At 43.2% G+C, this 25,530-nt stretch overlaps 1 protein-coding gene across 1 annotated transcript in view; it reads left to right on the forward strand.

The window, feature by feature from the left end:
* The first annotated feature begins 2,285 nt into the window (after positions 1-2,285).
* Positions 2,286-25,530, forward strand: part of LOC111151454 (family with sequence similarity 222 member B) — an 83,238-nt gene continuing 59,993 nt past the window's right edge. The window contains exon 1 of the mRNA XM_022509455.1: positions 2,286-2,394. The gene's annotated coding sequence lies outside the window, so the exon portion shown is untranslated. The remainder of the gene's footprint in view (positions 2,395-25,530) is intronic.

Below are 25,530 nucleotides of genomic sequence, written 5' to 3' on the forward strand. Positions count from 1 at the left end.
AAAAAAAGAAATTCAAGTAGGGAAATGGTTCAGGAGACCCGTATGGTTCATGTATGCTATCGGGGCACCTGCCTGGCTCAGTTGGAAGAATGTGCAACTCTTGATCTTGGGATCATGAGTTCGGGCCCTACACTGGGTATAGAGATTCCTTTAATAAATAAATAAACAAAACAAAAAAGATATGTCATCATCATGTAGATTCCAACAGAGGACTTCATGTGGTGGTAGAATTAGGAAGATACAGTTCCTGGAAACTTCGGGGTCAGCTTTAGCTTTTTTTTTTTTTTTTAAACACATCCATTCATCTGAACTTAGTATCAATATTAATTCTTCCTTCCTCTGGCTCTTAGATTTCCCCATGGTGCCAAATGTGTTCTCGTTCCAAAGGGTAATACTTTTGCAAGTAAAGACAACTCTTCCAAGTCAGGAGCTAGCTTATGGGTAGCTAGCTAGCCCTACTCTGTCAGCAGTTACATCTTACTCTATGTATGTCAAGAGATTGGGAGGCACTTCATATATGAGGCAAGCACCTTTGTGTAGACTTGCTTTTCTGGGAACTGAATTATGCTATCTGTACAGTATTTTCCCACAGCAACATATAGCTATGTATGTAAAAGTCACATGCATCTGGTAAGTAAAAAATCCTTCAGTTCCTAGGTGCCTTCATTTCTTAGTGACTTGAGAATTCCATTATATGTATTTTTAAAAAGACTTATTTATTTTAGAGAGAGGGAGGAGAATGAGCAGGAGGGACGGAGGGAGAGAGAGAGAAAGAATCTCAGTCAGACTCCATGCTGAGTGTGGAGCCCCATGAGGGTCTCGATCTCACAATCCTGAGATCACGACCTAGCTAAAACCAAGAGTTACACGTTTAACTGACTGCACCACCCAGGTGCCCCTATATGCATTTTTAATTAATAATCTGTAATAAATAATACTAGTGACACTCCATTTTTAGCATTCTCAAACTTTACTGTTGGGCCTATTCTTGCTTCTTTCCAAAAGGAGGAAAAAATTTCCTTAATCTTAGGAGTTTAAACATTCATATCAGATCCTGGCATTAGGAGTAGCTTTTGCTTTCCCCCAAAGTACAAAGAATTTAACACCTCTCACAGAAAGAATGGAACTGCTCCCTGCCTTCCCCTTCTCTTTGATCTTCTTTTGCCTTACATTATATCTTGGTTCCTAGATTTCCAAACTCTGAACTGTAGAGGGAAGACTGGGCTGGAGATGGGATGGGGGTCATGGTTATAAGGAGAGAGTTTATTCCTGTGTCTCCTCTTCCTTTCTACTGCAGTGCACTGCCCTCCGCTGTCAAGTATGTAGTGAATTTCCAAGATTCAATTAAGCCTAGTCTGTTGTTTGGCTATGCCAAGGCAGCACAGTGGTCTAGGAGCTGATGGTTGGGTTTCCATGGGCTAAAGGTCTAGTTTTTGTTTAACAGTTTGCACAAGGGCCAGGCTTCATAGTGAGAGCTGGAAAGTAGGGGACTATTAGCCTTCAGGTCCCTCGATGGCACATATGAGATGCCTAGAACATTTTTGTCCAATAAACGGTATGCGCTTGATAAACAAACTGAATTTAGCAGTGTCCCAAGGAAGTTTTAGTGCGGTCACCGCCTTGCCAAGATCCTTGGGACTTCTGAGCACCTCCTGGCCCGTAGTATATTCTGGGATGTAAAAGCTGCCTCTTATACCATTAGCCCCAGTGTATTCTAGATGTGATCGTCTTCTTGAAAGAAATCCCAAGTTCGGGGCTCTTGGGTGGCTCAGTGGGTTAAAGCCTCTGCCTTCGGCTCGGGTCATGATCACAGAGTCCTGGGATCCAGCCCCACATAGGGCTCTCTGCTCAGCAGGGAGCCTGCTTCCTCCTTTCTCTCTCTGCCTGCCTCTCTGCCTACTTGTGATCTCTGTTTGTCAAATAAATAAATAAAATCTTAAAAAAAAAAAAAAAGAAATCCCAAGTTCATTATCAGTCACCTCAGAGCACCTGCATTCAGGCCTTTAAGTGTAAGTAGGATCTAGAATCTTAAAAGTGTCCTTATGTCTATGGTTCCTTACGAGCATCGCGGTCCAAGCGTTAGTAACCTAGGCAAGGTAATCTAGAGGCCTTGGACCTGGGGTCAGCCGCCACAGCCTGTAAGCCTAACCAGCAGTCATGTCCACCTGAGACCCGGGGGTCCAGGGCATCAGGCACTGAAGAAGACGCCTCGGCGCGGGCTGCGCAAGCGCGGGCGTCCGTAAGGGCCCCGGCACTCCAGGCTGCGCAGGCGCATGAGCGGCTCCCGGCGAGTCCCGACGGCGGCGGCGGCTACTGAGGGGCCGGGCGTGGAGCAGCGGTGGCGGCGGCGGGCGGCAACGGAGCAGCCATGAGGGCCGGGCCCAGTCACCGACAGTGAGTAATGGTGGGAGAGGGGTGGAGGCGGGAGAGAAGAGGGGTGGCCTGGTGGAAGGATACCTCGACTTGGCAGGGGGGTGGGCTCTGTCTGTCGGAGGCGAAGGGGCGTGGGGGAGGGACAGTTTGAGGTGATGATGGGAGAATTTGGGGCATAGGTGGCCGGATCGCCCGCGCCAGGACTGGACAGCTTGGCGGAGGGAAGGAGGTGAGTGCTGCAGAGTGAAGGAGTCCACGCCAGGGGCAGTGTCCCGCGCTTCCCCGTTTGTCATCGTCCCTTCCCCCAGGAGCTTTCGGTCGCCTCTCCCTTTCCGCTTCTTTCAGAGAATGGTTGCGGGGGGAGGGTGGTGGAGGATGAAAGCCCTGCCGGAGCTGAAGAAGCTAACTCTGATCCAGGCAGGCAAGGGCCGGTCGCCCGGAGTCATGGGCTTTTCTGGGTGGAGGATGGGAGTCAGGAGCCCTCCGTTTAAAGCTGGGAGGGATCTAGAGAAAAAAGCTAGGGGCTTAGAGTCTGACAGGTTCGAAACCACGTCCACCATTCATAAAGCTGTTAGATAACCTTGGGCAGGTCCCACTTAACCTTTCTGAACCTCTGAAAGATGCAGTGGTTCAGTGGGCTATTTCAAGGATCTTGTATGTGATTGAGATTGTGTATGAAAACTGTGAATTGTAGGTGCTGTGCCGATGGTACTGTATCACCAGCAATATTACCTTACCGTCATTAGTAGAATGATTGATTTCTTTGTCAAGGCGGAGCATATTGTTTGTAAAACCCCAGTAGGCACATATGTCCGTTCTACGTAGGCTTGGTAGATCATGTGCAAAAAATACCAGTTTGTGATGTGACTAATTATCCATCAGACTTGTGTAGGAAAAATACCATACTCTTGGGCATTTTTACAAATGGTGTGTAGCTCCTACTCAAGAGGAAGGAAATAGAGAATGGAGGACCAATCTGTTAAATGCTTTCAGAACATAGCTCACTCACGTCGCTTGACTTGTAACACAGCTGGTACCAATGTGCTTTATTAAGAGTGGAGAAAACTAGTTTGACACAAGCTGGGAGGGCTGCACAATGAGGGATGTGCAAATACAATTTGTTATTTTTAAATTGTGAAAAAGTTTTCTTTTGCAAGGGAGTTTCTGGCTCCCCTAGGGCCCAGTCTCTATTTTGGAGGTCAGATAAGCGTATAGCAGCTTTTCAGCTCCCACTTTTTGTTATCCTGCCTGTGGAACCTCCAGGGTGGAGTGTCTCTCCGAGAAAGACAGAAGCAGCTGTGCTAGAGCCCAAGAGGTGGCTGGTTCTTTTCTGAGGGGCCGAAGGAGCACTCCTGAGGCTTTGTTGTTTTTCTTGTTGTTATTTAGGGTAGACAAAGCAGTGGACAGAGTTAGACCTTGTGTTTCTAGAGAGAGAGAAAATGGCTTTCTAGCCACAGCTTTTGGAAGAGGTGAAACTTCTTTCGAAAAGACAGAAGGAGACGGATACTTCAGCTTTTCTGGCTATGAAGATTGATTGAAAGCTTGAAATGGCGAGGCTTTTTGGAAATTAGTGATTTGTCTTTCGTCTGAGCAAAGGTAGGGAGTGGCTGTACTAGATCCTTGAAGATTCACAGATAAGAACTGTGAATTATAGGAATGGGGGAAATGAACCCTAATTGTCTTTAACTTTTTTTGGTAGAACTAGAAGGTGTTTTACCTCTCTTTCATGGAAATGCACAGTATATATTACTTTTAATTTTTTGCTCTAGTTCTTTGGCTCTTCCAATGAGTATCCATAACACTGATTATTTTTTGTTTGTTTTTGTTTTAGAGGGTAGTTTTTTAAAAAAAGCACTTGTTACTCTTGTCATAGGTCATTTACAGAGTACAAATTTCTTCTGTTTTTGACTTACACACGAAGATGAAGTAGAGGTATAAAATGTTAGAGCTGGCCTAGCTGTCCTATTTTATTTTAATAATTGGGCATTTATTTTTAATTTTGGTAATGTATTTTTCCCTCTACTGGAAATTTCCATTGGTTCAAACAAGTCCATAATGCTGTCTGTGTTATGTTAAAATGATAAAGGTTTGTTCAGCTGTGATGAGAATTTCCTGTCCTTCTCTCTGTTCTTTTTCCTATTTGTGGTTATTTTTATGTAGTAGATGACTGTGACCAAAAGGAGAGGCTTCCCCTGGGGAAGAGAAAAGGCATGGTCAGTGCTTTGATTAACTGTTGTTTGATCAGTCTGTCTAAAGCGGGGATGTAAAGGGTTGCCTGGGTGGCACAGTCCATTAAGGGTCTGACTCTTGGTTGCAGCTCAGGTCATGATCTCAGGGTCCTAATATCAAACCCTGCACTGTGCTCGTGGCGAGTTTGCTTGGGATGCTTTCTCTTCCTCTCCCTCTGCCCCTCTTGCTTGTGCTTGCATGCTGTCTCTCAAATAAATATGTAAATCCTTGTTTGTTTGTTTTTAATTTTTTGGAATATTTCATTTATTTATTTGACAGAGGGAGTGAGAGACCACAAGCAGAGAGAGCAGTAGAGGGAGAGGGAGAAGCAAGCTCCCTACTGAGCAGGGACCATGATGTGGAGCTCGATTCCAGGACCCTGGGATCACGACCCAAGCCAAACGCAGATGCTTAACTGGCTGAGCCACCCAGGTGTCCCAAAATAAAAGAATCTTTAAAAAAAAAAAAAAAAAAAAAAGGAAAAAAAAAATAGGAGCGCCTGGGTGGCCCAGTTGTTAAGCATCTGCCTTCAGCTCAGGTCATGATCCCAGGATCCTGGGATCAAGCCCCACATCAGACTTCTGCTTGGCAGGCAGCCTGCTTCTCCCACTTTTAAAAAAGATTTTTTAAAGAGTTAAAATAAAATATTCTAACAACAATAAAACAAAGTGGAGACATAAGGACTTCCCGTGAATCTCTGAGGTAGCAAGTGCTAAAATAAAAGGAATTAATGGTTACTACCTCATTTTTATTCTGATAAAAATTTTTTAAAATTTTATTTATTTATCGGAGGGAGAGAGAGCAGTAGCAGGGAAGAGAGGGAGAAGCAGGCTCCCTGCTCAGTGGAGCTTGATCCCAGGACCCTGGGATCATGGCTTGAGCCAAAGGCAGATACTTAACCAATTGAGCCACCCAGGCGCCCCTATTCTGATAAAAGTAATACCTTTTTAAAAAGATTTTATTTATTTGGGGTGCCTGGGTGGCTTACTGGGTTAAGCCTCTGTCTTCTGCTCAGGTCTTGGTCTTGGGATCGAGACCCACATCAGGCTCTCTGCTCAGCAGGGAGCCTGCTTCCCCCTCTCCCTCTGCCTGCCTCTCTGCCTACTTTTTTTTTTTTTAAGATTTTATTTATTTATTTGAGAGAGAGAGTGAGAGAGAGAGCATGAGAGGGGAGAAGTTCAGAGGGAGAAGCAGACTCCTGGCAGAGCTGTGAGCCTGATGCGGGACTCGATCCCGGGACTCCGGGGTCGTGACCTGAGTTGAAGGCAGTGGCCCAACCAACTGAGCCACCCAGGCGCCCCTCTCTGCCTACTTTTGATCTCTCTGTCAAATAAATAAATAAAATCTTGAAAAAAAAGGACTTTAGGGGCACCTGGGTGTCTCAGTGGATTAAAGCCTCTGCCTTTGGCTTGGGTCATGGTCCCAGGGTCCTGGGATTGGGCCCCGCATTGGGCTGTCTGCTTGGCGGGGAGCCTGCTTCCCCCTCTCTCTCTGCCTGCCTCTCTGCCTGCTTGTGATCTCTGTCAAATAAGTAAATAAAAAATCTTAAAAAAATAAAGATTTTATTTATTTGACAGAGAGAGAGAGAGACAGCAAGAGAGGGAACAGAAGCAGGGAGAGAGGGAGAAGCAGGCTTCCTGCAGAGATGGGAGCCCAACATGGGGCTTAATCCCAGGACCCTGGGATCATGACCTGAGCCAAAGACAGATGCTTAACGACTGAACCACCCAGGCACCCCAAAATTAATAATACTTAAAAAAGCATCTCATGCCTCAGGGGAAAACTATCTATCTATTTATTTAGTAGGCTCCACACCTAGCATCGAGCCCAACTCAGGGCTTGAACTCATGACTCTGAGATCAAGCATGGGACCCTTAACCAACTGAGCCACCCAGGTGCCCCAGGGGAAAAGTTTTTAAAACAGTCTATTTAAAAACAAAATTATGGTGTTTTTTTACCTTTCTTTTACTTTGAATATTTGCTTGTGAACAGAATCTTTGTTCCTTTATGGCCCTTTTGATTTTGCCGCCCATTCCTTAACTGAAGTATCTTTTGTGATATTTTCACAGCTGCTGATAATTGAGCACAAAGGTTTTCTTTTTTTGTCAGTTGTTTGGCTCTTAATAGAGCGCTAAAGACTTTAAAGGAGGGCTGTATGGGAAGATGTTAACAAGGAAAAGTAAAGAGGAAAGCAGATTAACTTAGTGAATTTGTGGTGGGTTCTGATGTTTGGAGGGTGAAGGATTCAAGAATGTATATATGATTCATTGTAGCCTCCTAAGGACCAGGTTTTGCTTACCAGTGTTTGGCAGAGTGCATAGTTGCCCCAGAGTAATTGCTCATTAAATATTTGCCAAATGGTGTGGGGGGGAGCACCTGGATGGCTCCGTCAGTTAAGCATTTGACTCTTGATTTCTGCTCAGGTCATGATCTCAGGATTGTGAGATTGAGCCGCCCCTCCTCCCCCAGTACTCAATGGGGAGTCTGCTTGAGATTCTTTCCCTTTCCCTCTGTCCCTCCCTTGGCTTTCTTGGCTGTGCTCTGTCTCTCATTCACTCAATTAAATCTTTTTTTTTTTTAAGATTTTATTTATTTATTTGACAGAGAGAGATGGCGAGAGAGTGAATACAAGCGGGGGGTAGTGGGAAAGGGAGAAGTAGGCTTCCTGCTGGGCAGGGAGCCTGACGTGGGGCTCAATCCCAGAACCTTGGGATCATGACCCAAGGCAAAGGCAGAGACTTAACAACTGAGCCACCCAGGCGCCCCTCAAATAAATCTTTAAAAAAATATTTGCTGCGGGGCGCCTGGGTGGCTCAGTGGGTTAGGGCCTCTGCCTTTGGCCCAGGTCGTGATCCCAGGGTCCTGGGATCGAGCCCAGCATCGGGCTCTCTGCTTGGCAGGGAGCCTGCTTCCTCCTCTCTCTCTGCCTGCCTCTCTGCCTACTTGTGACCTCTGTCTGTCAAATAAATAAATAAAATCTTAAAAAAAAAATTTGCTGAATGAAAAATGATAACCTCCAATATAAATCATAATCAGCAAACTTGAGTTCAAATCTTCTGCAACTTTGTCTTTGAATGAGCTTACCTATATTTCTTTACCTCAGTTTCTTCATCTATAATAACTGTACTTACTGCACAGGTTGTTATGAGGGTTAAATGTGTTAGTACATGTAAAACATTTAGGATAGTACTTAATACTTAGTAAATGCTAAATAAATACTATCCAGCTAGTGTTGTCGGATGCACGCTCTTTTTGTGCAGAAATCTGTGCTGGTCAGAGATGTTTATAATGTAGCCCCTGCCCTTCCAGTTCACAGTTTAGCAGAGGAAACAGAAGTATATAAAGTAATTATTATAGAATGTAATAACTTATTTAATGAAATCTGTGGTGCCAGTGATTGTAAGGCTCATAATTACTTTAACAAGAAAGAAAAGGGGCGCCTGGGTGGCTCAGTGGGTTAAAGCCTCTGCCTTCGGCTCAGGTCATGATCCCAGGGTCCTGGGATTGAGTCCCGTATCGGGCTCTCTGCTCAGCGGGGAGCCTGCTTCCCCCTCTCTCTCTGCCTGCCTCTCTGCCTACTTGTGATCGCTCTCTCTCTGTGTCAAATAAGTAAATAAAATCTTTTTTTAAGAAAGGCTATTTCTTGTTTTGTCTTTCTTTTTTTCCCTTTATTTTATTTTTATGTTTCTTAAATTCCACATACGAGTGAAATCATGAGGTATCTCTGTCTTTCTCTGACTGACTTATTTCCCTTAGCATGATACTCTCTGGCTCCATCCATGTTGTTGCCAATGGCAAGATTTTGTTCTTTTTTATGGCTGAATAATATGCCATTGTATGTATATAAAAGTCTATTTCTTGGGGCACCTGGGTGGCTCAGTGGGTTAAAGCCTCTGCCTTCGGCTCAGGTCATGATCCCAGGGTCCTGGGATCGAGTCCCGCATCGGGCTCTCTGCTCAGCAGGGAGCCTGCTTCTCCTCTCTCTCTCTCTGCCTGCCTCTCTGCCTACTTGTGATCTCTGTCTGTCAAAGAAATAAATAAAATCTTAAAAAAAAAAAAAACAAGAAAGAAAAAAATGCTGCTAATGAGACTGACATGCCATCACTTGTAAGGTATATCCTGTTTTCAGAGTAATGTGGGAAGGAAAGTATGTCTTAGAATTGATGAAATACAGTAAGTTCTCTACTGGAGGGAAGTGCAACTTGTAAGAGTTAATGGAAGGCTGCGTACAGGTATTGTCATTAAAGGCCCTTTGCGTAACCTGTGTGATATACCCTCATAGATGGACAAGGAAGATAGGACATTCTAAGCAGACAGTGAAGTCTGAAAATGGAAAGGGTGAAGGCAGTATTGATGTGTACCACCATATCAGGACAAGAAGGAGGAGGAAATGAGCTAAGATTTTGGCAGAGTAACATTGTATAATGTCGCAGAGCAGGACAGGAAGCTTGGAACATTTTCAGAAGAGACATGAGCCTAATTCTTGGATTTCAACTCCTAAAATATAATAGCAACTCTAAAAAGATGATACTAATATAATAAAGTGGGAAGTGAGAGTAGTGTGAGAAGCGAAGTGGCCAGGGGAAGAGTTGAAGCTTCACAGCTGACCAGAGTGGGGATAAGTGTGAAGTCACTGTACTCATGGTGAGAGGTTGAATGCTTTCTCAGCAGAGAAGTGTTTAATATCTATTTCTGTCTTTTCACTGCCTTTCAAGGTCTTGATTATGTCCCTTTTGGAGCTTTGTAACTTAGAGTGACAGGAAATACAACCCAAGAGGAAAAATGCTATATTTTCTTTATTAAAAATGCATTTAGGGGTGCCTGGTTGGCTCAGTCAGTTAAGCCTCTGCCTTTGACTCAGGTTGTGATCTCAGGATGCTGGTACTAAGCCCCAGGTTGGGCACCCTTGCTCAGTGGGGCGTCTGCTTCTTTCACTGCCCCTCCCCCTGCTTGTGCTCTCTAGCTTTTTCTCAAATAATTAAATAAAATCTTTTAAGAAATGCATTTATTAAAATTTTTCTAAAGATTTTATTTATTTGTTTGACAGAGAGCAAGAGACAGTGAGAGAGGGAACACAAGCAGGGGAAGTGGGAGAGGGAGAAGCAGGTTTCCTGCTGAGCAGGGAGCCGAATGCAGGGCTCCATCCCAGGACTCCGGAATAATGACCTGAGCCAAAGGCAGATGCTTAACTGACTCAGCCACCCAGGTGCCCCATAGAAATGCATTTATTTTTATTTTATTTATTTTTTAAAGTTTCAGTTATTTAATCTCTGTACTCAGTGTGGGGTTCAAACTCATTACCCCAAGATCAGGAATCACATGCCCTTCCAACTGAGCCAGCTAGAGCCAAATGCCCTTAAAAATTCGTTCATTCATTCATTCATTTTAAATTTATTTGTTAGACAGCCAGAGATCACAAGTAGGCAGAGAGGCAGGCAGAGAGAGAGGAAGGAAAGCAGGATCCCTGCTGAGCAGAGAGCCCGATGCGGGGCTTGATTCCAGGACCCTGAGATCATGACCTGAGCCAAAGGCAGAGGCTTTAACCTACTGAGCCACCCAGGCGCCCTTAACTTATTTATTTTTTAAGTAGGCTCCATGCCCAGTGTGGAGCCCAGTGTAGGGCTTAAACTCAAGACCCTGAGATCAAGACCTGAGCTGAGACCATGAGTATACACTTAATGGACTGAGTTACTCAGGCACCCCTAAAAATGTTTTTAACACAGGGAGGGTAGTAAGTTACTGGATTTGAAGTTTAGTTATAAAATGGTGATTTAGTAGAGCATTGTATTGTACTGTTTCATGGGAAAATATATATCATTTAAGGAATGGTTTAAAAGACTAAGTTACTCATTTTCTGGCAACTAAACCTGAAACTAGTAGGGAAAGATATGAAACACTAGAAGGAGCATAAGCATAAGTTTGTGTGATGTCTTTTCTTTTCACCAGTAAACCAAAACTAGGTTTGAATGTCTTAAACTTTTTGGTCCCTGGTCTCATTAAAAAATGTTGGAGTTGGGGCGCCTGGGTGGCTCAGTGGGTTAAGGCCTCTGCCTTCGGCTCAGGTCATGATCTCAGGGTCCTGGGATCGAGCCCCACATCGGGCTCTCTGCTTAGTGGGGAGCCTGCTTCTTCCGTTCCTCTCCCTCTGCCTGCCTCTCTGCCTACTTGTGATCTGTCTGTCAAATAAATAAATAAAATCTTTAAAAAAAAAAAATGTTGGAGTTGATCCTTTCAGCAATCGAATTCAGCACATGAAGTACCTACTGAGTGTTAGGCATTGTGCTAGGCACTGGAATTAAAATATAAATAACAATCCTTGTTTGTAAGGAGTGCATTTTATTTTATTTTATTTTTTAAAGATTTTATTTATTTGAGAGAGAGAGAGAGCACATGAGGGGAAAGGTCAGAGGGAGAAGCAGAATCCCTGCAGAGCAGGGAGCTCAATGTGGGACTCTGTCGTGGGACTCCAGGATCATAACCTGAGCCAAAGGCAGTTGCTTAACCACCTGAACCACCCAGGTGCCCAGGAGTGCATTTTATTTTTTAAAGGCTCCATGATCATCATTGCTCATTGTGGGGCTTGAACTCATGACCTCAAGATCAAGAGTGGCATGATCTACCAACTGAGCCAGCCAGATGACTCTAGAGTGCCCTTTTTTTGAAAGATCTTAATTAATGTGTTTATTTATTTTTAAAGATTTTATTTATTTATTTGACAGAGAGATCACAAGCAGGCAAAGAGGCAGGCAGAGAGATAGTGGGAAGCAGGCTCCTCGCCGAGCAGAGAGCCCGATGCGGGGCTCAATCCCAGGACCCTGAGATCATGACCCGAGCTGAAGGCAGAGGCTTAATCCACTGAGCCACTCAGGCGCCCCTTATTTATTTTTTTTTAAGGTATTATTTATTTATTTGACAGAGATCACAAGTAGGCAGAGAGGCAGGTGGCGTGGCTAGCAGGCCCCCCACTGAGCACCCACTGAGCAGAGAGCCTGATGCAGGGCTCAATCCCAGGACTCTGAGATTATGGCCCAAGTCGAAGGCAGAGGCTTAACCCACTGAGCCACCCAGGCACCCCTAATGTGTTTTTTTTTTAAAACCTTTTTTTTTTTTTTTTCAAGATTTTTATTTATTGGGGCGCCTGTGTGGCTCAGTGGGTTAAGCCTCTGCCTTCGGCTCGGGTCATGATCCCAGGGTCCTGGGATTGAGCCCCGCATCGGGCTCTCTGCTCCGCGGGCAGCCTGCTTCCTCCTCTCTCTCTGCCTGCTTCTCTGCCTATTTGTGATCTCTCTGTCTGTCAAATAAATAAATAAATAAATAAATAAAAGATTTTTATTTATTTATTTGACAGACAGAGAGATCACAAGTAGGCAGAGAGGCAGGCAGAGAGACAGAGAGGGGAGGAGCAGGCTCCCCGCGGAGCAGAGAGCCCGATGCGGGGCTCAATCCCAGGACCCTGGGATCATGACCCGAGCCGAAGGCAGAGGCTTTAACCCACTGAGCCACCCAGGTGCCCCAAAACTTTTTATTTTTTTAATATATTTTAGAGAGAGAGTGCAATGGGGAAGGGGCAGAGGGAGAGGGAGAGAGACTCTCAAGCAGACTCGGTGCTGAGCTGGGAGCCCTGTGTGGGGTACCATCTCACGACCCTGAGATCATGACCTGAGCTGAAACCAAAAGTCGGATGCTCAATGGACCAAGCCACCCCGGCGCCTCAGAGTCAGTTGGGTTTTAAAGGATGAATACAATTTGGTTGCTTCAACAAAAAAGGATTAGAGATGATAGTGTTTCAAATACAGAGAACAACTTGCACAAGGGTGCAGAGGTATATGAGTATGGACCTGCAAGCCAGTGGTTTAATGTGGCTAGATAATGGGGCATGAGGAAGGAATGGAAAGAATTGAGGTAGAAGGTGAGTTGGAGCCCAGTTATGGATGGCCTTGGTGAGGGGTCTGAATTTTATTTTGTAGATACTAGGGAATCATGGGAGAGTTTTAAGTCAGGTAAGGAACATGTTCAGATCACTGTTTAAGAAAAGTAACACTGTTGGCAGTGTGGTAGTTAGATTTTCAAGTGCGAAATTGGTTGCAGGGAGACTAGATGGTATGAGACCGGTGTGATAATCGCTTCAGAGATATTGTAGATCTCAATTACAGTAGTAATGGTGGAACTCTAGGCAGGTTAAAGAGCTTTTTAGGAAACTGATGGGGAGGATCTTACTGACTTTATATTGGGGAGTGTGTAAGGGAGAAGGAGTTGTGAAAGATGGATTTGAAATTGCTTGCTTGGGCAACTAAGTGGATGGTAATGTCATTGACCAAGGTGGGGAATACAGGAGTGAGACAGTGTTACATTCGAGGGAAAATGAGTTTGATTTTGTTATATTAGATTTGAGGTGTCAGGAAAATCCAGGAGCAAATGTCCAATAGGGTTCTAGATATTTAGGTCTTGAGTTTAGTAGAAAAGTTTAAAGTGGAGATACAGATCTAGAAATCATTAGAGTATAAGTAAGAGTTAAAGTCAGTGTGATTACTGTGTGCATCTGTGTTCCAGTTGCTTTATATGTTCATTCACATCATCTGGAGGGATTGGCTTTATGGGAATGTGGTACTAAGTATCTTCTCTATAGTAGTAATTCATACAGTGGTAATACTTTTCCTTTATTTATTTATTTATTTTTAAGAGTTTATAATTTATTTGACAGAGATCACAAGTAGGCAGAGAGGCAGACAGAGAAGGGAGGAAGCAAGCTCCCCACTGAGCAGAGAGCCCGATGCAGGGCTTGATCTTAGGGCCCTGGGATCATGACCTGAGCTGAAGGCAGAGGCTTTAACCCACTGAGCCACCCAGGCACCCCTCTTAGTTTTCCCTTAAAAAAAAAAAAAAAGATTTGGGGAGCCTGAGTGGCTCAGTCAAGTGTCTGCCTTCGGCTCATGTCATGATCTCAGAGTTCTGGGATTAAGCCCCACTTTGGGCTCCCTGCTCATCGGGGAGTCTGCTTCTCCCTCTCCTACTGCCCCTCTGCTTGTGCTCTCTCTCAAACAAATAAAATCTTTAAAGAAAGTTTAGAAAAAGATTTTATCTATTTATAGAATAATAAAAGATTTGTCTGTTTATTTATCTATTTATTTGAGAGAGAGAGAGAACTCACGCATGCTTGTTTGAGCAGAGAGGAGAGACAGAGGGAGAGGGAAGAACAGGTTCCCTATTGAGTAGGGAGCCCGACACAGGGCTGGTTCCCATGTTCTTACATCATGACCTGAGCCTAAGGCAGATGCTTAACCAACTGAGTCACCCAGGTGCCCCATTTTACCATTTTTTAAAAAACCTTTTTTTTAAAAATTCATTTATGTAATTTCTGTACCCATCCAGCATGGGGCTTGAACTCATGATCTTGAGATCGCGTTGCCTACTTTACCAACTGAGCCAGCCAGGCTCTCCAGTGAAATTTTCTTTTTCTTTCTTTCCTTTCCTTTCCTTTCCCCCACTTACCTACTTCTTCCCTCCCTCCCTCCCTCTTCCTTCTTTTCTTTTCTTTTTTTTTCTTTCTTTCTATTTTATTTTACTTATTTATTTGATAGATAGCACAAGCAGGTGGAGCTGCAGGCAGAGGGAGAGGGAAAAGCAGGCTCCCAGCTGAGCAGGGAGCCTGATGTGGACCTCGGTCTGGGGCTGGATCGATCTGGGGCTGGATCTCAGGACACTGAGATCATGACCTGAGCTGAAGGCAGATGTTTAACCAACTGAGCCACCCAGTCTCCCCCACCCCTTTTTTTTAAAGTAGCCTCCACACCCAGTGTGGAGCTTGAGGATCCTGAGATCAAGAGTTACATGCTCTACCGACTGAGCAAGCCAGGTTCTCCGAAAACTGCCTTTTCTAACATCAGTTGTTCTATTATAAATGTGGAGAAAAAAAGAATCTATTCCACTGAATGCCTCTGATTAGAAACTAGATGGTTTTTATGAACTAGACCCTCAGCAGATTTGGTTTGAAGATCACAGGACAATTTTGAACCAGTGCCAGGTTAGTTCAGAGTTGGGATTAGGAACTCAAGCCAGCTGTCTAGTTGTCTGCTACCCCATAGCTTTTTCACCAGTTATATAAGAACTGAAAACACTGAAATACATATACCTGATGGTAAGTGAAAGATACACATGCTGTTGTTGCTGTCTGGAAGGACAGTTTGGTATGATTTAGATGCTTTTTTTGTAGTTCATGATTTTGAAATAAAAGTAGAAACATGTTTTATGAAAGCAAGAAATATGCAGAGTATCTAAAGTTGTTGGTTGATTTTAGCTAAACATTTTTAATATTGACATTAAACAGGATGTCTGGCTTTGACAGAAGAATCAAATGCTGGAAATTGCAGACATCCCTAGGGTCTCAACTTGATTCAAGGCTTAACTCCCCATATATCTCTTTTTCTCCCTTTCCTTGGGGATTTAAGGTTAAAGAGAAAATTAATTCTCTAGATAGGCTTTCTTTTTACCTCTTTAGTATGGAAAATTTCAAATAAATACAAGGGTAAGGGCGTCTCAGTGGCTCAGTTGTTGAGTGTTTGCTTTCAGCTCAGGTCATGATCCCATGGTTCTGGGATCCAACCCCGCATCAGGCTCCCTGCTCAGCAGGAAGCCTGCTTCTCCCTCTCCCACTCCCCCTGCTTGTGTTCCCTCTCTCGCTGTGTATCTCTCTGTCAAATAAATAAAATCTTAAAAAAAAATGCAAGAGTAGATGTCGATGTCATGAATTCGTATCACTCTGCTTCAGTAATTGTCAACTATTGCCAGTCTTGTGTTATCTATGTTGCTCCTACCCACTAACCCACCCTAGGTATTTTTAAACAAATTGTAGATTCATAAATTAACAAATATTTCTGTATATATCTCTAAAAATTAAGGACTAAAAGAAAAATCCCACAGAAAAATTAACAAACATTTAAAAATTTTTTTTAAAGGTTTTATTTATTTATTTGACAGAGATAGGAGAGTACAGCGTGGGGAGAGGGAGAAACAGGCTCCCTTCTGAGCAAGGTGCCTGACACAGGCAGATCCCAGGATCCCCCCACCTCCAAGGCCAATCCCAGGGTCCCAGGATAATTACCTGATCAGAAGACAGATACTTAACCAGCTGGGCCACCCAGGTGCCCCAACAAGCATTTTTAAAAAGATTTTATTATTTATTTATTTATTTATGGGATTTTGTTTATTTATTTTAGGAGAGAGAGAGCGAGAGAGCGAGCATATGTCTGCACTCCTGAGGGGTGTGAGGAGTAGAGGAAAAGGGAAAGGGAGATAATTTCTAGTTGATTCCCTGCTGAGCCCAGAGCCCATCTCGGGGCTTGATCCTGAGACCCTGAGATCATGACCTGAGCTGAAACCAAGAGTTGGACACTTAACCGAATGAGCCATCCAGGCACTCTAGGATTTTATTTTATTTTATTTTATTTTTTTAAATTTTATTTATTTATTTGACAGAGAGAGAGAGAGAAAGATCACAAGTAGGCAGAGAGGCAGGTAGAGAGAGGAGGAAGCAGGCTCACCGCCGAGCAGAGAGCTGGATGCGGGGCTCGATCCCAGGACCCTGAGATCATGACCTGAGCCGAAGGCAGAGGCCCCTCTGAGCCACCCAGGTGCCCCTCTAGGATTTTATTTTTAACTAATCTGTACACACAATGTGGGGCTCAAACGTAGAACCCTGAGATCAAGAGTTGCATGCTCTACCGATTGAGCCAGGCAGGCTCCCTATGCTCCCTATGCTCCCCTAACAAGCATTTCTTAATATCATCAATTTTCCAGTTTTCACATTTCCCCCTTTATACCAATAAATTTTCAACTGGTTTTTGAAACCGTGTCCAAATAAAGTCCATACATTATGGTTTTCTTATGTCTTCTCTTTAGCTTTTAATCTGTATGTCTGTCCTCCATTTCTTCATGTATTTATTGAAGATCTTTTTAAAAGCTGCTATTACTCCTTTTACAGTATTTCTGCAGCTTTTACAGTATTTCTGCAAAGTAAGGTATCCTGTTTTCAGCTTTATTCCTTTCTTGCTGTCTTTCAAAACAAAAGATCATTCAAAACAAACATTTATGCATTGCCGGCTCTGTGCTAGGAGCTAAGAAGTAGCTAGTGTAGTTAACTCCTGCCCACCCAGGGTTTATGTCCTGATGGGAGAAACAAAGTTAACTGTTAGTTATAGAATACAATGTGTTAAGAGTGATGTTAGAGGACCTCAGTGTGCAGTGGAAACATGTTAACCCTTAACCTGTATTTGGGGAATCAGGAAAGCCCTGTGGATGGAGGAATGTGCAAGGTAAGGATGAGTTAGGAATTAGATGAGGAATGCAGTAAGGTTACTGACAGCAGAGGGACCATTGCTTGTAAAACACAAGAAGTTTGGGGTGTCTTGGTGGCTTAGTTGGTTAAGCCTCTCTGACTTTGGCTCGGGTCATATAATCTTAGGGTCCTGGGATTGAGCCCTGCGTTGGGGTCTGTACTCAGCCTGGTATCTTTTTAAAAGCTCTCTTTTAAAGGATTCCCTCTCTCTCCCTCTGCCTGTCCCTCTGCTTGTGTGCATGTGTGCACACTCACTCTCCCAAATAAGTAAAAGCTTCGAAAAACAACAACAACAACAACAACACAAGAGGGGTGCCTGGGTGGTTCAGTCATTTAAGCGTCTGCCTTTGGCTCAGGTTATGATCCTGGGGTCCTGGAATAGAGCCCCGCATTAGGCTCCCTGCTCAGCAGGGAGCTGCTTCTCCCTCTCCCTCTGCTACTCCTCCTGCTTGTGCTTTCTCGCTTTCTCTCTGTCAAATAAATGAATAAAATCTCTCATTAAAAAAAAGAGGAGAAATAAGAAAAAACACAAGTTTAACATTTTTATTTTATTTTATTTTATTTATTTATTTTTAAAGATTTTATTTATTTATTTGACAGAGAGAGTATAAATAAGCAGAGCGGCAGGCAGAGGGAGAGAGAGAAGCAGGCTCTCAGCTGAGCAGAGAGCTCAATGCGGGGCTCCATCCCAGGACCCTGAGATCATGACCTGAGCCGAAGGCAGCCGCTTAATCAACTGAGCCATCCAGGCGGCTCAACACTTTTATTTTCACTATTTGAAATAAATAGCATGTTGGGGCGCCTGGGTGGCTCAGTGGGTTAAAGCCTCTGCCTTCGGCTCAGGTCATGATTCCAGGGTCCTGGGATCGAGCCCCGTGTCGGGCTCTCTGCTCAGCGGGGAACCTGCTTCCTCCTCTCTCTCTCTCTCTCTCTCTCTCTCTGCTTCTCTGCCTACTTGTGATCTCTGTCTGTCAAAATAAATAAATAAAATCTTTAAAAATAAAAAAGAAAGAAATAGCATATCTCTTAGGAAAATTGGGTTTTCAGTTTTATTGTACCATGTACAATATACTTAAAGATTTTATTTATTTGAGAGAGAAAGAGAGCGCGCGCGAGCGAGCACAGAGGAGTTGGGGGAGGGCCCACTGAGCAAGGAGCTGGGAGTGGGGCTTGACCCTAGGACCTAGAGATCACCACCTGAGCTGAAGGCCAATGCTCAACTGACTGAATCACCCAGGTGCCCCACCCCACCTCCCCGTACCATATAATAGTACATACCTTTATACAAAGTATTTTTCTTTATTTTTTAAATTTTTTTATTTATTTAAATTTATTTTTTTATTTTATTTTGCCTTTTTTTTTTTTTTTTAAGATCTTATTTATTTGACAGAGAGAGACACAGAGAAGGAACACAGGCAGGGGAGTGGGAGAGGGAGAAGCAGGTTTTCAGTCAAGCAGGGATCCTGAAGCGGGGCTTGATCCCAGGACGCTGGGATCATGACCTGAGCCAAAGGCAAACACTTAACAACTGAGCCACCCAGGCGCCCATACTTATTCATTCAGTCATTTATTTATTTCCTAGTTATTTACTTCATTTTTTAAAAGGTTTTATTTATTTAAAGGTTTTATTTATTTATTTATTTAAAGGAACACAGGGAGAGAGGGAACGCAAGCAGGGGAGTGGGAGAGGGAGAAGCGGGCTTCCAGGGAGCCCGATGCGTGTCTGTATCCAAGGACCCTGGGATCATGACCTGAGTGGAAGGCAGACGCTTAACAACTGAGCCACCTGGGTGCCCCTATTTATTTACTCTAAAGATATACATTTTTTTAAGGTTTTATCTTAAGTCATCTCTACACCCAACATGGGGCTCAAACTCACAACCCCAAAATCAAGAGACATATGCTTCATGGACTCAGCCGGCCAGCCTCTCCTATATAGAATTTTTTTTTTTCTGCACAACTTAGGAGCAGCTGTGCAAGTAAAAATCAGAACCTTGAAAAATAAACATATGGGGTGCCTGGGTGGCTCAGTTGGTTAAGCGTCTGCCTTTGGCTCAGTGTCCTGGGATCGAGCCCTGCATCGGGCTCCCTGCTCGGTGGAGAACCTGCTTGTCCCTCTCCCTCTGCCTACCACTCTGCCTACTTGTAGCCTCTCTCTCTCTGTCAAATAAATAAATAAAATCTTTTAAAGATTTTAAATAAATAAACATAAGATTTCCAACGTTAACAATACCACCATCATCTTTGTTAAAGTAATCCTAGGCAGCTTATTCCCACCTAAAAATAAACACTTGTGGAAGGTTTAGAAAAGTCTTTGACAGCTGATGGTAAATTTATATAGAAAGGCAGAGAAACCAAGATAACTAATACAGTTTTGAAAAAGGACAACAAAGCTGGAAGATTATTCATAATGCCTGATGTCAAGACTTACTAAAGAGATACAATAAGCAAGACATGTGCTATTGGTGAAGGGATAGTTTGACAGATCAATGAACAAAATAGAAAGTCTGGAAATAGACCCACACTATTAATTATAGCTATTTGATCTCTGACAGAGGTGCAAAGGCAAATCAAAGGAAAAACGATAGAGTTTTTCTCAACAGTGAGTTGTTGGAACAACTAGATATCTTTAAATTAAAAACAAAAACAAAAACGGGAGGGGGCACCTGGGTGGCTCAGCTGGTAAGCGTCTACCTTCCGTTCTGGTCATGATCCCAGGGTCCTGGGATCAAGCCCTGCTTTGGGCTCCCCACTCAGCGGGAAGCCTCCTTCTCCCTCTCAGACTACCCTTGCTTGTGTTCCCTTTCTCACAGTCTGTCTGTCAAATAAATAAATAAATCTTAAAAAAAAATGTGACTCTTGATCTTGGGGTCATGAGTTTGAGCCTCACGTTGGACATGAAGCTTACTTTAAAAAAAAATAAGTAAAATAATAAAAAAGACAAGACACAGACTGGGAGAAAGTATTTGCAAGTCATATATCAGAAATGTATAGACCTATATCTAGAATGTATAAAGAGCTCAAAGCTCATCAAGAAGCAAACAGCACCATAAAAAAGTGAGTGAAAGATTTGAATAGGGTCGCCTGGGTGGCTCAGTCAGTTAAGCCTCCTATTCCTTTTTTTTTTTTTTTTAATTTTTTATAATGTTCAGTTAGCCAACATATAGTAAGTACATCATTAGTTTTTGAGGTAGTGTTTAATGATTCATTAGTTGCATATAACACCTAGGGCTCATCGTAACACGTGTCCTTGTCAATACCCATCACCTGGTTACCCTATCCCCCTGCCCCCTGTAACCGTCAGTTTATTTCCTGGAGTCCAGAGTCTCTCATGGTTTGTTTCCCTGTCTGATTTCTTCTCATTCAGTTTTCCCTCCCTTCCTCTATGGTTCTCCACGCTATTCCTTATGTTCTACATATGAGTGAAACCATGTGATAATTGTCTTTCTCTGCTTGACTTATTTCACTGAGCATCATGCCTTTTAGTTCCATCCATGTCGATGCAAATGGTGGGTATTCATCCTTTCTGATGGCTGAGTAATATTCCATTGTTTAAATGAACCACATCTACTTTATCCATTCTTCTCTTGAAGGACATCTCCTTCCACAGTTTGGCTATTGTGGACATTGCTGCTATGAACATTGGGGTGCAGGTGCCCCTCTTTTCACTACATCTGTATCTCTGGTATAAATAACCTAGTAGTGCAAGTGGTGGGGCATAGGGTAGCTCTATTTTTAATATCTTGAGGACCCTCCGTACTGTTTTCCAGAGTGGCTGTACAGCTTGCATTGCCACCAACAGTGTAAGAGGGTTCCCCTTTCTCCATAACCTCTTCAACATTTGTTGCTTCCTGTCTTGTTAATTTTTGCCATTCTGACTTGTGTAAGGTGGTATCTCATAGTGGTTTTGATTTGTATTTCCGTGATTAAGCATCTTACTCTTGACTTCAACTTAGGTTATGATCTCAGGGCCTTGAGATTGAGTCCCGTGTTGGGTTCTGCACTCAGTGAGGAGTCTGCTGGAGATCCTCTGCTCCTTCCTGTGCTCTCTCGCTCTCTCTCTTTCTCTCTCTCAAATAAATAAATATTTTAAAAGATTTTATTTACTTATTTGACAGAGCACAAACAAGGGGAGTGGCAGGCAGAGGGAGAGGGAGAAGCAGGCTCCCCAAGGAGCAAGGAGCCTGATGTGAGCCTCAATCCCAGGACCCTGGGATCATGACCTGAGCTGAAGGCAGTTGCTTAACTGACTAAGCCACCCAGGCACCCCAATAAATAAATCTTTAAAAGAAAAAGATTTGAATGACTTCACTGGAGGGGACAGTTTGTTGTTATTTTCTTTTGAGAGAGTGAGCTAATGGAGGGGTGCAGAGGGAGAGAGTGAGAACCTTAAGCAGGCTCCACACTCAGCAGTGTGGAGCCGGATGCGGGGCTTGATCCCATGACCCTAAGATCATGACCTGAGCCGAAATCAAGAGTTAGATACTTAACTACTGACCCACCAACATGCCCCTGGAGAAGGTAGATCAATGGCGGGTAAGTGAGTGAGAATGCTCAGCATCTCAGTCATTATCTCATTCATTAGAGATAGCAAGTTAAAATCATAAGGAGATATGCCAGGAAGCCAACTGAAAACTGACCAGATTATGGGCTGGCAGGGATGTGGAACAACTAGCACTTTGGCAAACGCTGTGGTAGTTTCTTACTCAGTAAAACTTGCACACTTAACATATGACCTAAGTATTTACCCAAGTGGAATGACAAGCTATGACATAAAAACCTCTATGTGAATATTTATAGCAGCTTTATTACTATTCAATTGAAAACTAGAAACAACCTGAATATCCTTCAGCTTCAGTATGGATAAACCAATTGTGATATATTCACAGAGTAGAATACTACTTAGCAATAAAAAGGAACTATTTATATATGTAGTAACATGAGTGAATGTCATATGCATTATGGTAAGTGAAAGAAGCCAAACTCAAAAGGCTTCTCACTATATGACATTCCAGAAAACTTTAAATGTAGGGACAGTGAAGAACAGATCAGTGATTTTCTTGGGCTAAGGGTAGGGAATGTGTTACTACAAAGAGATATCATGAGGAGATTTCTGGGGGGTGATGGAACTGTTCTGTATCTTGATTGTGATTACACAACTGTAGGTTTATGAGAACTTTTAGAACTAAACACTAAAAATGAATTTTACTGTGTAAAATTTAAAAAAAAGCTTGGGGGTGGCAGAGGGAAACTTGAAAGAATTCCAGAAATGTAATTTCCTAAATATAAATTTTAACTTAATTTTATTTCTTTCTTGAATATATTTTAAGTAACTTAAAAGATACATAGTGTGGGGGTGCCTGGCTGGCTCAGTCAGCAGAGCATAAGACTCTTGATCTAGGGGTTGTGAATTTGAATCTCACATTGAGTGTGGAGCCTACTTAAAAAAAAAAAAAAAAAAGATGCATAGTGAAAAGTCTCTGAGTGGCAATTTTATTTATTTTTTATTTTTAAAAAGATTTTACTTATTTATTTGACAGACAGAGATCACAAGTAGGCAGAGAAGCAGGCAGAGAGAGGAGGAAGCAGGCTCCCTGCTGAGCAGAAAGCCCGATGCAATAGGGCTCCATCCCAGGACCCTGGGATCATGACCTGAGCTGAAGGCAGAGGCTTTAACCCACTGGGTCACCCAGGCACCCCCTGAGTGGCAATTTTAGATCCTTTAGAATTTCTTCATTTACTTAAAAAAAACCCCTAACATTTAATGTATTATTTGTTTCAGGGGTACAGGTTTGTGAATCATCAGTCTTACACAATTCACTGCACTCACCATAGCACATACTGTTCCCAATGTCCATCCCCCAGCCACCCTATCCCTCCCTCCACCCCACCCCCACTTCATTTACTTTGAAATTCAGTTGTGTACTCTGATTCTTTTTTTTTTTTTTTAAAGATTTTATTTATTTATTTGACAGAGAGATCACAAGCGGCAGAGAGGCAGGCAGAGAGAGAGGAGGAAGCAGGCTCCCTGCTGAGCAGAGAGCCCGATGCGGGGCTTGATCCCAGGACCCTGAGATCATGACCTGAGCCGAAGGCAGCGGCTCAACCCACTGAGCCACCCAGGCGCCCCGTGTACTCTGATTCTTAAGACTTGAAGAGTATTTTGCCATTTCAGTTTATTAAGTTTGCTTATCCTCAAGCATGATGCTGCTAGCTTTCCTTCTCCACTCTCTTCCTATCCTGGGACACTGCTGTGTCACGAAAAGATATATTCTCTACTTCAATGCATGAAAAAGTATAGGAAGATATTTCACAAGTTAATTGGGGGTTATATGAATATCATGCAAAGTGTAGCCAAGCTCTATCTATTCTCCCAGGGATTACTTAATGAACTGAAGCTTAGACATTCAGAATATTGTGGCAGGACACGTCCTTCAAATTCTTGGAAGTTAAGTGTTACAGCTTCTAGGTGAGTGTAGATTTTCAGATTTGGTAAGACATTGGGAAAATTGGCTGTGATTTTTGGGCAGCTGGACCAGGCCCAATATTGATTAACAGTGTTTCCCCCTCTGCTTGGCCATCCATCCTCTTCCCTCTGCTACTGCTTTCTTGTGAGAAGCAATCTGAACTATTTGCTAGTGTTTCTGGATCATGTCTCTGCTCTTTTTTTCCACAACTACCTGATTTTCCACCACATCTCAAACAGTAAGGACTGTTATTTAGATAAAGTAAGATCATTTCTCTTAGTAGGAGGTTGTTGGGTAATTAGTTAGGCTCCTGTCTCACCTAAATGTCTGCCTGCCCTTAGTAAATTGTTATCTAGTCCCTTAATGTTACTCTCTCCCCTACCTTTCTCTCAAAGGCTATCAAGTGAAAGTTACCTTTACTGCTTTCTTCCATACCTGCACACTTGACTATATTCATGTTGGCCTCTCCTTTCTTCACCATATTGTTAATTCCTCTGTGACCCTGTTGTATCACTGTTTCTCTTTCATCTGAATCTTTAGAATTTGTCTGTATTTCTTTCTTTTTTTTAGGATTTTATTTATTTGAGAGAGAAAGAGAGAGATTGTGAGCAAGGGGGAAGGGTAAAGTGAGAAGCAGACTTCCTGCTGAGCAAGGAGCCCTTGGGATCAGGACCCGAGCCAAAGGCAGACATTTAACTGACTGAGCCACCCAGGCACCTGTCTGTATTTCTTTCTTTCCCCCAATACTTTGTCCCCACCCTACCCCCAGTTACTGCTCAGTTTCTCTTTTGTTCGTAAAAGTAGTTTTCCTGCTGCTCTCTTCACTTTCTCACAGCCTATTTATTTCTCAAGCACATAATTTGATTTTGTCCCCACCATTCCACTGAAATTGCTCTGCTCGGTGACCTAATTGTCAAATCCAGATGATGCTTTTCAGTCCTTTGTTTTGCCTCTCTGCTTCTTTTATTTTTTATTAGTATTATTTTTAAAGATTTTATTTATATATTTGACAGAGAGAGACACACAGCAAGAGAGGGAACACAAGCAGGAGGAATGGGGAGAGGGAGAAGCAGGCTTCCTACTGAGCAGGGAGCCGGATGCGGGGCTTGATCCCAGGACCCCAGGATCATGACCTGAGCTGAAGGCAGATGCTTAATAACTGAGCCACCCAGGTGCCCCTATTTTATTTTTTAAAAGATTATTTATTTATTTGACACACACACATACACCCCCCCCCCCCCACACACACACACACAGTGAGAGAGGAAACAGAGGGGGAGTGGGAGAGGGAGAAGTAGGCTCCCTACTGAGCATCGAGCCGGATGTGGGGCTCGATCCCAAGTCCCCAGAATCATGACCTGAGCGAAAGGCAGACACTTAATGACTGAGCCACCCAGGAGCCTCTGCTTCTTTTATTTTATTAATTAATTAACTAATTAATTTTTTTGCCTCTCTGCTTTTTTTAAATTATTTTTATTTTTTAGAGAGGGAAGGGCAGAAGAGACGGAGAGAGAATTCTAAGCAGTCTCCATGCCCTGCTCCTTCTTACAAACCTGAGATCATGACCTGAGCCAGAATTAAAAGTTGGATGCGTAACGACTGAACTAGCCAGGCACCCCATCTTTCTGCTTCTTTAAACTGGATATTGTCCACATTTGGTTTTTCTCTTCCTACTCCTGTTTAGTCTCCCTCATAGTCTCCTTTTCTTCTATCCAATCTCTACATGTTAATGTTTGAGAATCCTGTTCTTAGCCACCTTTTTCTTCTACTTTTATTTTTTATAGGTAACGTAATTCACTATACACAGACAGCATCCAAATCTCTTAATTTTTTTTAAGATTTTATTTATTTAGGGGTGCCTGGGTGGCTCAGCAGGTTAAAGCCTATGCCTTCGGCTCAGTTCATGATCCCAGGGTCCTGGGATCGAGTCCCGCATCGGGCTCTCTGCTCAGCGGGGAGCCTGCTTCCTTCTCTCTCTCTGCTCTGCCTCTCTGCCTACTTGTGATCTCTCTCTGTCAAATAAATAAATAAAATCTTTAAAAAAAAAAAAAGGTTTTGGGGCACCTGGGTGGCTCAGTGGTTAAAGCCTCTGCCTTCGGCTCGGGTCGTGATCCCAGGACCCTGAGATCA

The sequence above is a fragment of the Enhydra lutris genome, unplaced genomic scaffold (genome assembly GCF_002288905.1).
Source record: "Enhydra lutris kenyoni isolate GAN:26980312 unplaced genomic scaffold, ASM228890v2 scaffoldscaffold26, whole genome shotgun sequence".
Lineage (NCBI taxonomy): Eukaryota > Metazoa > Chordata > Mammalia > Carnivora > Mustelidae > Enhydra > Enhydra lutris.